Source organism: Hemicordylus capensis, chromosome 6 (assembly GCF_027244095.1).
Source record: "Hemicordylus capensis ecotype Gifberg chromosome 6, rHemCap1.1.pri, whole genome shotgun sequence".
Lineage (NCBI taxonomy): Eukaryota > Metazoa > Chordata > Lepidosauria > Squamata > Cordylidae > Hemicordylus > Hemicordylus capensis.
In genome coordinates, this window is record NC_069662.1 from 132384207 (window position 1) to 132400858 (window position 16652).

Sequence of the window (16652 nt, forward strand, 5' to 3'; positions counted from 1 at the left end):
ATACATACCAAGAGTCATTACAGAATTTGAAAAGTGAGCCTAGGAGTGAAATTTTCCAAGGAATATCTACAAGTATATAAATATTCAGTAATAAATATATTTTAATTTCACATTTAATAAATTATTTTGGAATCCACTAGGATAAACAAGCAAGTTGTGTGCGCATTTTATGAAGTAACAGAGTAATTTTATGTTTGTGGAATGAAAGAGATTGAGCAATAATTTTTTTTCTGTTTTTCTAGACATAATGAAAGATTTGTCTCCTTCCTAGATAGGTTGTAGTTTGTATAAGATGGTACATAGGGTGATTCAGTGCAAACAATAATTAATTCAGCCCATTAAGCACTACTGCTGATCAAACTCCAACCATTTTAGTGGATCTCAATTTCAGGAAATCTATTAATTATTACTCTTCGAGTGCAGTTTTTCAGCTAGGCATTTGTCTACTTTATATTCATTCTTTCTAATGTGTGTTTACCAAGCTTCCTTAGGAAGTCAAAGGTGTTGCTGAAATCCAGATACATTCAATCAATCAATTGCATCCCCCTTATCCATTATAACCGTTATTTATTCAAATCAAGAAACTGTTTTGGTCTAGTATGATTTGTGCTTAACAAATTTATGTTGTAATCACACTATTTCCCCCTTAGGTGTCCAGGAATTCTAAAATTCATGGCCCACATACAGCACAGCATCCCACGGACAGTTTCTGCATAATCTGTGCTGCTGGGTGCATTTTTTAAAAAGTTGGCATGGTTGTGCTAGAGCGTTGTTGTGCAAATGCCTAAAATTACACAAACATCGTGTGTATATGACCACTATATGACCACCATGAATTCCAGTGGATGTAGTGTCACACAACTGCATTTGTGCAATTTTATGTATGTGCACAAAAGCACTCTTGCACAACAGCAACATTTTAAAAAAACATCCACAGGTTCCTGCGCTGTATCTGTGCCCGTGTATTTAAGTGCCTTACACAGGAATTGCAAGACTATCCATGTTTAAATACACTCATATATAGAAACATGAACATTTATTTCTTCTAAATCAGTGTTTATAGAATCCATCACTGAACAATCAGTAGTGTGTCATTCTAAAATGAATCAATCACAAATGGACCAGAAGCAGCTCAAGGTTTTAACAGGAAAGTTTCAAACATTATTATAAACTATTTCAGTATTAACTTCATTGTATTTTCATTTTAAAAGTATTTAGTAAGCTTCACCGGAGCTCGTGAAAATGTTGTAATATGGGGGAACTCTGTCTCCCCCCCCCAAACATTGTTGTAAATCATGGGGTAAGTATGTACCCCATCCACTTGCCCAATGAAAAAACATCAGCATGTCGTGTGAATGACCACTTTATTTTCTTAGCATTAATTAACCAAGAAAAATAAATTAACATTATTAATTCTTTTAAACTTTTAATTTTCAGGAGCTCATTTTCTTTATCTAGATTTAAAAATTTTTTTTAGAAAAAACACACATTAACAATACTAAATTATTTGCAGCATCAACTCAGGAAAAAAAATTATATTAAAAAACACAGATCAATTTTTTTTATTTATTTTACAGATTTGGCACATAACTGCATTGTAGTGAGGTACATTGCACAAATCTATGACAGTCCTCATGCTTTCTGTGAGATTTGCAGTTTAATGCTCTTGGGCAAAAACTGCAGCATCCTGTTTTCCCGTTGTCGTCCCCCCGCCCCCATTTGTGAATTGGTGGGTTGTAGTCAGTAACGCTCATTGCAGCTCTGGACTTGATCAGATGCTGAAGCTCTAGCATTCGTCTTTTGATCTGAAAATCAGTCAAGTGGTGGTCAAGCTCAGTCAAAAAGAGGTGCTGTCTTCCCTCACTTGATTTATTATTATTCAAAATTGGGAAGTTGCCTATCCAAACTATGAAGCTGCCAATTGCACCATCAAACAATTTTTTTAAAAGGTCATTGCGCCTGAAGGTTGCCATGCATGCTAAATGGTCAAGGTTGTCCACTCCACCTTTGTTTTTGTTATACTCTGGAATTATAACTGGTTTCTTCTCTCCAAACACTGACATTTCATGGTGCATTGTGGAGAACAAAATCAAAGCTTTAGATTCCTGGATATATAGAAAACCAAGGACAATTCCCTATCAAAAGCAAAAATAGAGAACTGTTCCCTTCTGGAACTTGGCTACTTTTCATTAGGAATTTCAACCTTGTTTCTCCTGATGATACCTAGGTAAGTCAGGTCTTTCCTTAGCAGACTTTCTGCTAGACTTAGCAGATTTTCTGCTGTATTGGTGAAAAAATTATCAGTTGTTCCTCAGATAATACTGTGGCTGAACAAGTTTTCTATACAACACAGGTACCTAGCTGTTTTGCATGCTGTTCTCCATCTTGTTTCCCCAAGCAGATATCCCCATTCATGGGGTAAGAGGTTGCTGCATCACAGCACCACCAGATTTTTATTCCATATTTCGAGGGCTTGCTGGGCATATATTGCCTGAAGAGATAGCGACCCCTGAAAGTGACAAGCTGCTCATCAACAGGCACATACCATTTACGCAGCTGAATGACAAATAATGTCCACACATCATGGAAAGCAGCAAGCTTGTCTACAGCTCTCCATTCCTTCCTATTATCAAATCATACGTGTGATGTTGTTTGCATGAATCTGTTCAAACTCATAGTAACAAGAAAACAAGGACAAACTGCGTGAAGACCACAGCTCTTGCAGCAGTTCATTGTTTCCATGGTACAGGCCATGCAAAATGAGGCCAATGTAAGTTTTCAATTCAATCCCATCCAACTGCTTTTATGTCTTGACATTCTCAGGATGACTCTCATTCCATACCCTGTATTTTTCTTTCTGCCTCTCTGTTTATTTCTTGCACAAACGTAGACAAGATATTGTCAGCGAAGAATAGGCCAGATATTTCTGCTATTTGGCTGTCATGTGATGGATCACCACATTCATGAACACTGTCTTTGACCGTTCTTCTGAGATGTGCTTGTTGTGGATCTTTGTGCCACAACCTGCCATTCCTTCATTTCATGGTGGCAGGAGCTAGGGTGTTCCTTGGAGGTTGGTGGCTGTGGTTTTGTGGACTGTGAAGCCCTAGGTCTGCCTCTAGAACACCAGCCATAGGATGCTCCTCTTCTCTGTACTACTGGAAGACTTGGAATCTCAGCTGCGGACACCACCAACTCATCCTTATAAGTGCTGGGTGAACTTTCCTGGAATAGATGATCATCTGGTTTAGAACAGACTTCTTCCTCTGGAACAAAATCTTCATCCTGACTGCATTGTCATCACTTGAGGATTCACTGTCATCTCGGAAGAGCAGTTTTGAAGACTTCTTCAGTTGTCTGTGTTCACATTTCCTTGCCATTCTGGATTGGAGATCATAAAAGGGATTTTTTGATCTCCAGATCCGGATCACAGACACAATGAAACATAATAAATAACACAGCCTCCCTCACAAGGAAGCACATTGGCCAGCCTTGGCAACCATGGTCGAGAGTTACATAGAAGGACTTACTGTTGAAGGAACATCCATCATGCTTCGCTCTTGTTCTTTCTCTTTTCTTCACTCTTACTTGCTTTTCTGTCCTTGCTGGTAGGAAAGGGGCAATGGAACCCATATTTATAGGCAAAGATAACTGGTTGGCATGTGACTTCTTATTTTGAAAGTCAAAAGTGCAATAACTTGGCGTTCTTGAGTCAGGAAGGTAAAGAAGAGGTTCTTCTGGAGAACGGGTGATTATTTTTTCCTGTGTCCAGTGGTGACATGGCGGGGGTGGGGGAGTCAGATAACGTTGTTAGGTGCTAAGGGGCAGAAATACTGCAGTTTTTCCAAAGCTGCCATTATGGTGATCTTTGAATGCACCCTGACCCATAGGTCACTGACAAAACATATTGAGGGATGACACAGTGGGCACATACATTGCTAGGTGCTAAGCCAGGGCTGTTCACCTTTGGCGCTTCTGCAGATGTTGGCCAACAACTCCCATAATCCCTGGCAATTTGCCACTGTGGCTGGGGATTATGGGAGTCGTAGTCCAAAAACAGCTGGGAGGCCAAACTTGAGCAGGCCTGTGCTAAGTGGTAAAAATGTTGAACTTTTTGCAAATTTGCCATTATGGTGAACTTTGAATGCACCCTGATCCATAAGTCAACCAAACAGAACTTGTTGAGGCAAATCAAGTCCTAGAAGAACATATTGCACTGAGATAGTGGGTGTTTTGCAAGTCACCTATGTAAGGGTACAAATGTACCCCTAAATTCCTCTGGAAAATGAACTCTCTGGGTATAAGTGTTCCAAAGTTCACCTTTTCCCTACTAGTTGACCAGTCTTTTGTTTAAATTTCTAATTTTTAAAAGACATACTATGTGGATAAACACATCTTCCTGTACTTTGTTTTAAACAATGGTGACATTTCTAATGCATTTGGTAAGGTACATTTAATATATCCAGTGCAGAGTTCAAATGGAAAGATGAAATGCTTAATTAGCCTTTATTGTGCACAGTAGATAAATCTGGCACAAATATGTCCACCAGTTGTGTAAGTTACTGCTGCTCTGCTTGCGGAAAACATGAAGTATATGTAGACAAAGGAGAGACTTTGCCAGGAATAAATGACATACTGGATTCAGGAAATTCCTGTGTGTAAAATTAGGAGTATTTCCTGCTGTAATGCATCTGTAAGAATTCTTCTCCTGATGATATTTTTTGCATTTAGCTTGCATGTACTGGAATAATCTGCATTTAAAGCATGTAACTCATAAATGGTATATTGTTTAAGATAGGTAGAGAATGCATTTTAATACATCATATGAAATATGACAATTTGATTTAATTTTAAAGGCTGTTGTGATTGGCTTTTCAAGTGTTCTGTGTCCTCAATATTTGGTAAGTAAACAAGGTACACAAAGTTTTCTAATTTCTCCCCTCCACTTTGAGTCTTTGGACTTCATTTCCTTCTTTTGAAGAGTTAACTCTCATAAGCTTTGAGTACACAAAATCTTTACTAGAACATGGTAATCTGAGCTCTGTTCCTGTTGCTAAGCAAGCTGCCCAAAATCCTGGTATATGTAGCTATTTCTAGTAAAATTAGCTATGTGTGGTGGAAGCTGTGATTTCCAAGCTTGCAAAGACACTCCGTGCACAATCTATTTCTTTATTTTCTTTTTTTTTTTTTTAATGTCAATTTTTATTTTTCACTCCCAGGACACCAATTTTGGAAAATCAGCTTCAGCTCCAAAATTATGAATCGGCTGGTGGGAGATGTTACATTAATAACCTTCTCTAAAACATGAGGTCGAACTCTTACAGTAGAGAGCTCTAAGTATTGTTCCTAGGGTTGCCCAGCTCTCCTGAAGTTTAAATGCCATCACTTTATATGATTTTAAAAAACAATGACCTTGGATAGGTTGGGGGTGGTAAGAAGTGTAGGATATATGGTACTAGACTATGTACTAGATTATGAGTGAAAAATGGTCACTTGGAATTCTAGAAATGGTTCAATTTCCTGTCAAGTGTCAATATGGGCTATATACGAATACGACAAATATTTATATACCGTTTTTCAACAAAAGTTCCCAAAGCGGTTTACATACATACATACATACATACATACATGGCTCCCTGTCCCCAAAGGGCTCACAAATCTAAAAAGAAACATAAGACAGACACCAGCAACAGCCACTGGAGGGATCCTGTGCTGGGGATGGATAGGGCCAGTTGCTCTCCCCCTGCTAAATAAAAAGAATCACCACTTTAAAAAGGTGCCTCTTTGCTCAGTTAGCGGGGCAATATTCAGTCAGAACTCCCTCCTTCACCTTAATGCTGGCCTACCATTATGACCAAGTTCTTCCCATATAGCTAGCATGATGACCATAGGGCATGGTTTATCTGGATGCTGCTCTAACTCTCCTCACTTTCCCCAGCAAGCCATGCCATACTTCCCAACTGTGTGGACAGATCTTGGCAGTCATGCTGCTCACACGATGTAGAATCCTAGAGTTTTAGAGTTTGAAGGGACGTTGCAGGTCTTCAAGTCCAACCGCTCTCAGTCTTGGGAACTTTGAGGTTTGTGGCCTGTAACAGACTAGTGTGCAAAACTCCTGATGGTCCAGTATGGATTATTCTAAGGGCTATTCAAGAGTAATGATCTGTGGTTTGAGGCATAGGTTGGCAGGGGGTTCTCCTAAGCTCTTACAACATCATCATTATTATTTTATTTTATTTTATTATTTTGAATTGTCTTCCTGTCTCATTAGCACAGTTTTCCAGATGACTAACAACAACCATTTAAAAGAATAATAATACTTTATATTACAATACAAGTAATAATACAAGAGCTCATAGAAACAGGATTAAAACAGCAGATAAAATAAAACCATAGAATAAAACTTATCTTTAAGAAGTTCTAGGGAAATAAAAAGGGCCTTGCTTAATACCCTAAATACAAGCCATAAATACAAGCCATATTAGTTGCTCAGGGGAGACCATCCTCAGATGAGGTGTCACAATCAGAATAATGCTTTCATAATTTCCATCATCCCCAGCCACAGTGGCCAGTAGTCAGGGATAATGGGAGTTGCAATCCAACCACAGCTGGAGTGCCACCCTCCTGATTTCAGGAGACTTAGAGGCCCGGAGAGCAGCCTCTAAGCAGTGTTCCCTCTACCAGGGATTCCCAGATGATGTTGACTACAACTCCCAGAATCCCCAGCTGCAGTGGCCTTTGCTTGGGGATTCTGGGAGTTGTAGTCAACTTGGGATTCCTGTTAGAGGGAACACTGTCTCTAAGGATATGCAGCACAGAGGCAGATATATGTGAGAGAGTGTGACAGAGATCACAGAGAGAGAGATCACAGTCTAAAAAGAAATATAATATAGACACGTGCAGCAGTGTCTCTCTCTATGTTAAATATAAGAAAAATCACCACTTTAAAAGGTGACTCTTTACTCAGTAGGGGTAACATACCATATAAATTACCTTATTTTCATACTCACAATAGCTCTGTACAGTCAGCATGATTATCCCCCATATTGCAGATGGAGTGGGCAGGGGTGAGGCTAACACATGGCTGCAAAACTACAACTCCCCTCACCCCAGTTATTATTGTAATCCCCATCATCCATGACTACTGGCCACTGTGGCTGGGGAGTATGGGAGTTGTAGTCCAAGAATGGGTTGAAGTTGTGCATCCCCGGACTAAGAAATGGTGTCTGAGCTGAACTGGGAACTTACTGGCTCACAGCTCATACTGAGATCATTCACATAAATGGAAATTGGGTAGGGCAAGTGTCCTACCCACGTTTGGGAGCTGTGTGTGCTCCCAACTTTTGGTTCTTTGGGAGCAAATAATTAGGTAGAAGGAGGGAGAAGGGATTGTGTGGAGTCAAGGTAAGAGGAAAAGCTGGGCAGGACAGCTTTTCCTCCTACCTTGGTTAAATGCTGGGTATGAAAGTTTTGCATGATAGTGCTATCCTACCCAGCTTTCCCTCTTACTTTGATTCCACACAATCATTTCTCCCTCCTCCTACCTAGTTGCTTGCTCCCACACAACTGAAAATTGGGAGCACACACAGCTCCCAAACCTGGGTAGGACATCTGTCCTACCCAACTTTCGGTTGTGTGAATGACCTCATTGTTAACCAGTACTCTACATCTTTCTCTAGAAGTTAATTAACACTCTTGTTTCATGTGAAGATAACCTTGACTAGCTTCTGTTCAATGTCAACTTTATCTGAATAGGTTTTTGAGCACTTCAATTTTTCCTGCGTTGGTATCCTTTTTATGTGTTGAGGGGCTCTGTCTTTTAATTTTTGGAGAAAACATTTGTTGTATCTTTAGTGTCCCTTAAATTATCTTCTTGTGTTCCTTTAATTATCTTCTAACTAATGTCTTCATTTTGTGGTGTTCTCTCTTTTTTTAAAAAGTTAATTGTTACTGTGGTTGGTTTTCCTATCCCTTCCTGCACAGATGTTGAACTTTGCATTCCTTATGGTTGCTTTTGCCTGTAGCTCATGTAGAGTTACTCCTGTGATGTTAATGTTAATTGACTGTGATAATCCCATCAAACCTTTGAAATTCATATTATGGTACTATCCTTATTTAATATGAGATATTAAGCTCTGCCATCTTAATTGGTCGGTCAAGAATTTGCATGTTTATCCAATTTAATCATATTAATCCTAACCGGTTCTACAATAATAATAATGATGATGATAAACACTGTTTCAGAGAATGTGACCATGGAGTTCCTCTATAGAGTTCCTCTGTCTCAGGGTCTATTAGAAAACCTATCCTCAAAATCCATTATTTCCTGTATCATGGTACTTGCATGCACCATGACCATCTTCATGACATAGCCCACATGTCCATCAGGGATCCAGCTGGAAATGTTCCTTCTAGTCATTGATTCACCCAGAACTAATGGCCTGTGATCAGTAAAAGATTCTTTGTTTTAAGGGAGATATTCAGTGAGGAAAGGACACTGATATTATTTAGGCAGTAACTTCCATCTAAACTTTGCATCCTCCCATTCCAGTTTGTTTGGACACACTCCTCAACACCATAGGAGATGTCAGCTCATTGATAAGACTGCCATACTGTATTCCTAACCTATCACTTGTCAGTGTTTCATTGATCCCCTGTATTTTAGGGAGCAATCTGCAGAAAGTGATGTTTGCCTATGTCTCATTATTTATTGTTAAATTTATTTATTGTTCAATTTATATACCGCCTTTCATTAAAAACAATCCCAAGGTTTGTTGTACAAAAGTTAAAAAAACATATAATTAAAATGACAGTTAAAAGTATTAAGCTAAAAATATGACAACAAATCTGATTTAAAATATATAAGATACAAACATAAAAACTGTACACGGATAAAAACACAAAGAAGCAGCAGTAAAACAATCATGTAAAAGGCCTGGATAAAAAACCAAGATTGAACAAGCTTTCTAAAAACTGTGATGGAGTCCGAGGAGCGAATGACCACTGGGAGAGCATTCCAAGGTCTGGGGGCAGCAACAGAGAAGGCCCTGTCCCGCGTGCATGACAGCCGAGCCTCTCTCATTGTCGGCACCCAGAGCAGAGCCCCCTAAGATGATCTCGTCAAGCAGGCAGGAACCCTTGGGAGCAGCCAATTATCAGCCAATTTAAACACACAATTTAATCCCACGGGTTTCAGTTGGACTAAAGTGTGTGCACTTTCCTCTAGATTAGGCATTTAACCCACTCTGGCTACCAGGAACAGTATCGTATTTCAGAGAACCACTATTTCCCTCTTTTCCGTGGTTATCTGCTATTACTGAGATAATTCATTGCTTCTTCTCTTCCTCCTTTGTTCCAGAGCAAGAAGAAGCAGTGCATTGCTCCAGCACCTATACAGATCAAAACTGCCTGCAAACCAGCCACAGAGTTAATATGTGTGCTGGAGGTACTTAAGTGCTAATGGAGCCATCAGTGCTTACATCAGAGTCAAGTTGGATGCAACCAGAAGCAACATCTGTCGTGAATGAAACAGGCCAAATTTTCATAAATACCAGCTGAGGTTATAGCCTTCACTTCAGACTGTGGGTCAAGTGCACATGATTAATGCTGTTCCATTTTTAAAAAAATCACAGTGCATAGAAAACTAGATGTCAGAGGAAAGTATTTTAGTTTAGTTTTCTTCCTGACATGCTAGTTCTCGTGTGTGCGTGTGTGGGCATTCTATCCTGAGGGCACCTACTTGCAGTCTGTTAGTCCAGACACATCTGGGACCACCTCAGTTGCTGTTTGTGAGATCTAGGCCCAAGAGAGGATCTTCATCATAACCAATATATATGAATTGCAGAAGCCTTTTCTTTTAATGATTGATATCCAGTGACTGTTGTAATCATCATCATTATCATCTATATCAGGGGTTCCCAACCTGTGGCCCTCCAGATGTTGCTGAACTACAACCAGTGTTCCTTCTAACAGGGATTCCCAGATGTTGTTAACTACAACTCCCAGAATCCTCAGCCACAAAATTGTCTGGGGATGATGGGAATTGTAGTTCAGCAACATCAGGAGGACCACAGGTTGGGAACCCTGATCTATATAGCATCATCCATGTTCATGGCTCTTAGCAAAGAAGGAGAGGGTAAGTCTATGCCTTCAGAACCTGACAATCTAGACATAGACAGAAGGGAGATAACAGAGGAGAGGAAAGAATTGGAGGTGAGGGTGAGCAAGGGAAGAATATTAAGTTATACACAGGGCTGGTTTGGACGTGTCTGCTGGCACACATGCTCATGGTAGGGACATGCCAAGAATGCTCCCAGCCTGATGTCACTGAAGGTCATCAACATACTGTCAGGATGTCTTTTAATCACATGAAAGTAGTGTTCATCTGAATCTCCTATGTGGGTTTTGGAGCATGTGCAGAGGGGCAACTCAAATAAAGGCCCCCGCCCCATTAAAGGACATCCCTACAACACATTGAGACATCCTACAGTGATGTCAGGGTGGGTGCATTCCTAGCTCACTCCCACCTTCATCATGCGTGCCAGGCTGTGTTCGTTTGAACCGGCCCATAGTTAAGCTTAGTTATAATAGAGAATGGGCACTGCAAGAGAGGAAGCAACACACAGGTGTTCTGGGAGGGAGTTCTAAACATAAGGGGCAGCAAGGGAGAAAGGGTGGAGTTGTTTGAAAGGGTAGGAGACTTTCAGATGGTTGAGCTGAAGGAACAAAGGTCATGGGCAGACGTATGGGCTATGAAAGGTATCCCTTCCATGAGGGGCAATGCAATATAAAAGCTGAGAGGTAGGAAGAGGCAAGGCCATAGAAGCTTGTGCTGGATCCAGCAGCAGACAGGAAGCCGGTGAAAATATTTAAGGAGGGGTATGAAATGGTAAATGGGATAAGAGAGGTGATGATTCTTGATGGAATGATTCAGAAGAATGCTTAATGGAGGTGAAGGGAGCACGAAGAGCCAATGGAACACTGAAGGATGCAGTAGTCAATAGCCTCCGAACAGGTTCGTGCACATCCCTATACAGGAGCAGGCAGGTCAGGTCAGGTCAGACAAAGCCAGGGTCAGAAGCCAGGCAATCAGGTCTTTATGGAAGCAGGCTATCCAGAGTTAGAAGTCAGGAGATCAGGTTTGTGCAAGAGCAGGGAAAGGAGTAGTCTACAAGCTTGGGCAACAGTGTTGCAGCAGCAAGGACCTGCAGCAGTTTGAGCCGTTTTCAAGGGAAGTGCATCCGGGCCATACACCCTGGTCTGGAGTATGGCATTCTTAAAGTGGCCACACCTTATTTCTCTGTCTCTGGCTGTGGTGTAGCTGAGGTATGGCTGAAGCTTCTTCTTCCGAACTGGAGGAGGAAGAAGAGGGCAAGAGTGCATCCTCAGAACAAAGGGGAAGTTCCAGAGGCACAGAGTCCCCCAAGTTCTGGGGCAGGGGGCTCTCATGTCCCACTTCTTTGGTCTTTGGAGTCTATCTCAGGTTTGAGGTCTGTTTTGGGTCAAGTGGGGTCAAGCTCAGGGTCTGGGTCTGATGAGGGGGGGTTCAGCTTCGAGGTCCATCTCAGATGAGGAGAACTCAGGTTTGGGGATCATGACATTTTCTTAAAATTAAATGAAAAGTTGTTAATCCTGATACCTTTAAAAAAAATCCATTTGTCAGCAGAACTCTAGTTTATGTCCTAAATATGAATCCATTCATTTTGAGGGAATAATGAACAAGTGGTTTTAAAATATCATATGTGTGGGCATAGGAAAACAGCGAACTCCTATATAATTAGAAGTTAAAGTCTTTTTCCTGACCTCAAAGAAGACATTCCTTTGCCTAGATAAATTATTCACGTAAATGTGTTCCTTATTATGTTAGTAATGTTGGGGTTATTTTTTAAAGACTCCAACTTTATTAGAATAAAATTTACAGTGTAGAACAAAATTAATCCAAACACAAACAGCAAAACATGTAATGTTATAATGAGGTAAGCCTTGGTATTATTTTTAAGTGCTATAGGTTTGAGTTGAAAAGTGCTTCCTGCTTCTAGAAAAAATGTTCTGTCAGTTTCCATGGGGAATAGTGTTGTGTTGCTTTAAGTTTTCCAGTGAGAGAAATTCAAAAGTTAGTTCAGTTAACAGCAACAAGTCTTGGTTTGCAATCAGCAAGGTATACTAGTGCTTGAGTTGCACATCAGCTGCATTGAATAAACAGCATGTTTATTGCTGCTGCTGCTGCTGCTACTACGACTACAACTACGACTACTACATTTATCTTAAAATTACTTCTGGTCAACTCTTCTGCATTAAATTCTTACCTGAGTTGGTGCCAGTGCTTTCAGTGAGATTTGTTGATACATAAAGTGCATGGACAGCCAAATTTTGAGAGTGTTGGAGCAGATAAATATCCATCATATTTTGTTTGTTTTGGTCTTGTAGCTCAACATACTCTAATAAGTGTTATAGTTAGCGCTGGTTCAGATTCCAGAAAAAAAAGCTGTGTTAGGGCCTTTTCCTATAAACATGGGGGCATGCAGGAACCACAGAAAAATCCTAGCATGCTTGAAAATTCTTTATATGCTGGCTCTCAGTCCAGGATTGCCCCTTTATACCAGTTCAAAGCATACCTCCTTGCCCATAACAAGCTAGTTGTGTACATTTACAGTCATGCAGAGGGCTCAGTTTGTTAAAATGCTTCTAAAAGCATTCAGAAAGTGATATTGGCACTTTGAATCCGAACTCATTTTAAGGTGCTAGTTGTAGTTTAAGCCAGAGATTTTCAAACTGTGAACCACTAGTGGTCTGCAAACTCCATCCAGGTGGTCTTCAGAATGTCTGCAAAATAATTGAGCACATCTGTAATTCACCGTACCCTTAATTTAGTTTTTTTTTAAAATGAGTATTTTATATGAGTTATGTGCTTTGATTTCTAGCACAAAAAAATATTTATTAACTGATCCCCCTAAGAACGCTAAGCAAAGAAGTTTGAGATATGAACCATTTGGGTCCCGGTCTGTCTTCTCCCCTACTGTATGTCCCTCATTTGTGCACTCTGTTCATGAGGATCTTGCTGAATGAATAAGGTTCGGCAGCTGACTACTAGGAGCAGGACCCATTTGGTAGACCCAATTTTGTGGTATGCTCTTTCCCTGGAGGGCTGTCACAGGCCCAGAGGCTATACATTCTGCATTTTAAGAACAAGGCCACTCTTCATATTACCTTTGTCATGAAGATGCCTCCGTATTGTGTATTTGCACTAATAACACTTTACTGTGGAGCACCATTCAACATGTAAACAGCAGCAGACTGTACTGGCATGGAAATTCTCTGTGACAAGTAGAAGTACTGCTTCTACCTGCTGCTAGTATGGACTGCTAGAATGGATGGGGCCATAGAGCAGTGGTAGAGCTCAGTGGTAGAGCTTTGCACTCAGATGGTCTCAGGTTCAATCCCTGGCATCGCCAGATAGGGCTGGGAAAGACTCCTGCCTGAAACCTTGGAGCAGCCTCTATCAGTCAGTGTAGACAATGCCGATCTACATAGGAACATAGGAAACTGCCATATACTGAGTCAGACCATTGGTCTATCTAGCTCAGTATTGTCTTCACAGACTGACAGTGGCTTCTCCAAGGTTGCAGGCAGGAATCTCTCTCAGCCCTATCTTGGAGAAGCCAGGGAGGGAACTTAGAACCTTCTGTTTTTCCCAGAGCGGCTTCATCCCCTGAGGGGAATATCTTACAGTGCTCACACATCAAGTCTCCCATTCATATGCAACCAGGGCAGACCCTGCTTAGCTATGAGGACAAGTCATGCTTGCTACCACAAGACCAGCTCTCCTCTCCTAGATGGACCAATCATCTGATTCTGTGCAAGGCTGCTTCCCATGTTCCTATAATGTACCACAGTACGTACGAGCAGATAATGCTGCCTTATATAGAGTCAGACTTTTCTAGCTCAGCAGTTCTAGCTAGGAAATTGCCTTTTACTGTTTGAGGTGAATGGTAGCAAGCCTCCTGGCCCCCTCACTGGCCATGCCCCCAGGGCCGGAGCCAATGCTGACATCACCCTGCTCCCTTGCTGGCCCCGCCCTCCCCACCCCACTGGCCCTGCTGTGACCCCTCACCTTCCAGGCTGCACTGCTGCTTGGTGCCAACGAGGCAATGTGGATGGCATTTGTCTCCCACCAACCTCATCTCAATTTAGACTTAATTACTTTCTTGAAACAGATTGTTCTGTTTAATTCTTTTCAAAGTTTGGGTACAGATTGCAGTCTATTTCACGTAAGGAAGTTAGAATAAACTGAGATTGGTTGGTTCAGACGTCACTACTGATCTTGCTTTGTTGTAACCTTCCATTGGAAGTAGATGCTTGTGTTGGCATGGGAAGGGGAGAGCATACTCCCCCCAAGCCTCAGAGATGTTGTGCGGGACGAACCCTAACAGTGGTTTCATGTTGCATCTGAACCAGACCTGGAAGTCATTTCTAGGATGAGGAACATAGGAAGCTAACTTATACTGAGTCACCTTTGGTCCATCGAGCTCAGTATTGTCTACTCTGCCTGGCAGTGGCCAAGGCTTCAGGCAGGTGTCTTTCCCAGCCCTATTTAGAGATGCCAGGGATAAACCTTCTGCATGCAAAGCAGATGCTCGACCACTGAGCTATGGCCACATCCTCTAAGGGGAATATCTTACAGCAGACCGCGCTCAAATGTAGTAGCCCATACATTGGCAAACCCAGGTAACCCCTGCTTAGCAAAGGAGTAATTCATGCTTGCTCCAGCAAGACCAACCCTCTTCTGTGATAAAGTTTCCATGTGGATCATCATACTTTAATTCTTGCACAACATTATATTGATGCTGGGCTCTCCACTACCAATTGGACTTGCACAGCAACAATCGATTAATTTGGGAAGAAACCTGACACATGCACCAGATAGACATTTACATTATGATCCCAAAGTCATGCAGCTTTAAAATGCAGTTTGGCAATTCCTGGAGAAGGTAGGGCTGTTGTTTAAATAAAAGCAATCTGGTCTGTGCATAGCCATTTTGGTCTAAGAATTCCCCATGTTTGCTTATGGAAGAATTATGCGAGTCATTATCTTTTTAATTGAATCTGGTTAGGAAAATCTAACCTCAGCTTTTGTGATGCAGGGTCATACAGTTTGGAAGATGTAGCCAGTACAAAAAAGGATAAAGAGACATGTCAGGGTCTTCCCCCCCACCCCCACCTTAACTTGCCACAAAGCATTTGGTACTCTTCATATATGTAGATGAAATGATACGCATGAAACTTCTTGGGGTAAATGACTCAGTATCTGTTGCTGTTTAGTATTTCTGGGAATTTCCCTGTGTAAAATCTTTGTGTTCTGTACTGACAGTGTCAGTTTAATGTTTCCCAAGCTAGCACATTTCTGCAAGCGTTTGTGTGAATGCAACTCTGGGCTCTGTGGATGGCTTTTGTTTCTCTCCATCTTTGAAGCCAGACCTGTAGTGCAAATGGTGTGGGGGTGGGGTAAGGATTCTACATCTATTTTCCCCCCACATTTGATCTGGTAGTTTGCATACAGCTGCTGAGTAGACAGTTACCTTTGAAAGGAACATTTGGCTGGTTTAATTTGATTAGAGCAAGCCACCTCAATCATTTCTTAACTGAGAGTGCTTTCATTTTTGCTTGGCCGTAGGAGTTGGGAAAGTACTGACTAGTAAGAAGAGACAGAGGGAAATGGCAGAAAGGGACACAAATGAACTGAATGATCAAATGCCCTCAGTGGAATTTTTAAGTGTTAAATATGTACAAAAACCAGGGTGTTGGGTTTTGGGGTTGTTGTTTTGTTTTTTTTAACAGCATGCAAAAGTTAATGGCTGCTTTAAATGTGTGGTTTAAGTGAACAGAAAAACCGCAAGTCTTTAAGGCAGGCAAAAAAAGATCAGAAGTGAAGATTTCAGCAAGAAAATATTGGAAAGGATGTTTTGTGGATGTATTCTTTAAAATGTTTCACTTCAGTCTTTGAAGTAAAACGAATGGGGGAAAATATAACTGTCAGTTCACATTCCTTTCCCCCTCTTTTCCAGTGGGTTGGGGGTTTTTTTGTTTGTTTGTTTTGTTTTACAACCCAGTTGGGAAAGTACTGAATCAGTAAATGTCATATTAAGAATCCTGTTTAAAATTTAAAATTAAAAGACTGTGTGTTCTCTCCAGTCTAGACAATTAACACTCATAGCTATCAGAGAGAAGTTCCATAATTGTATTTGCTTTTTCTAAACTTGTGATCAGATAAATATATGCTGTAACTGTTTCCACTGTTTCAAGATAAAAACAGAAAATGAAGGAAGAACAATTTGAAATCATAGATGTACATTCTGGGAAACTAGCAAATATAATACAGACAGCTAGAGAAGATAACCATAGGAAGAACTATCTTATAGAAGGAATATGAGTGTGATAAGTTCAGATTCATACAGAAGTTATTTTGAGGATAATATATTTTCAGAAACACTTTGGAATGGTTAAAAAAGGGGGTTAGTTTAAACTGTACCTTAAAGTGGAGGGTTAGAGAGATGGGGAGGGCAGTGTGATTTCACATGAAGATTTACTTTTTTAAAACAAAAAAAGAAGGATAGTACAAAGCCTCAAATCAAAGTTGTCGTTAGAAATACTTAAAG

At 40.7% G+C, this 16652-nt stretch overlaps 1 protein-coding gene across 8 annotated transcripts in view; it reads left to right on the plus strand.

Annotated features, from left to right (window-relative positions):
* The window catches only part of CDK6 (cyclin dependent kinase 6), a 170889-nt gene that overhangs the window by 17291 nt on the left and 136946 nt on the right, over positions 1 to 16652 (plus strand). The gene's annotated exons all lie outside the window — the stretch shown is intronic.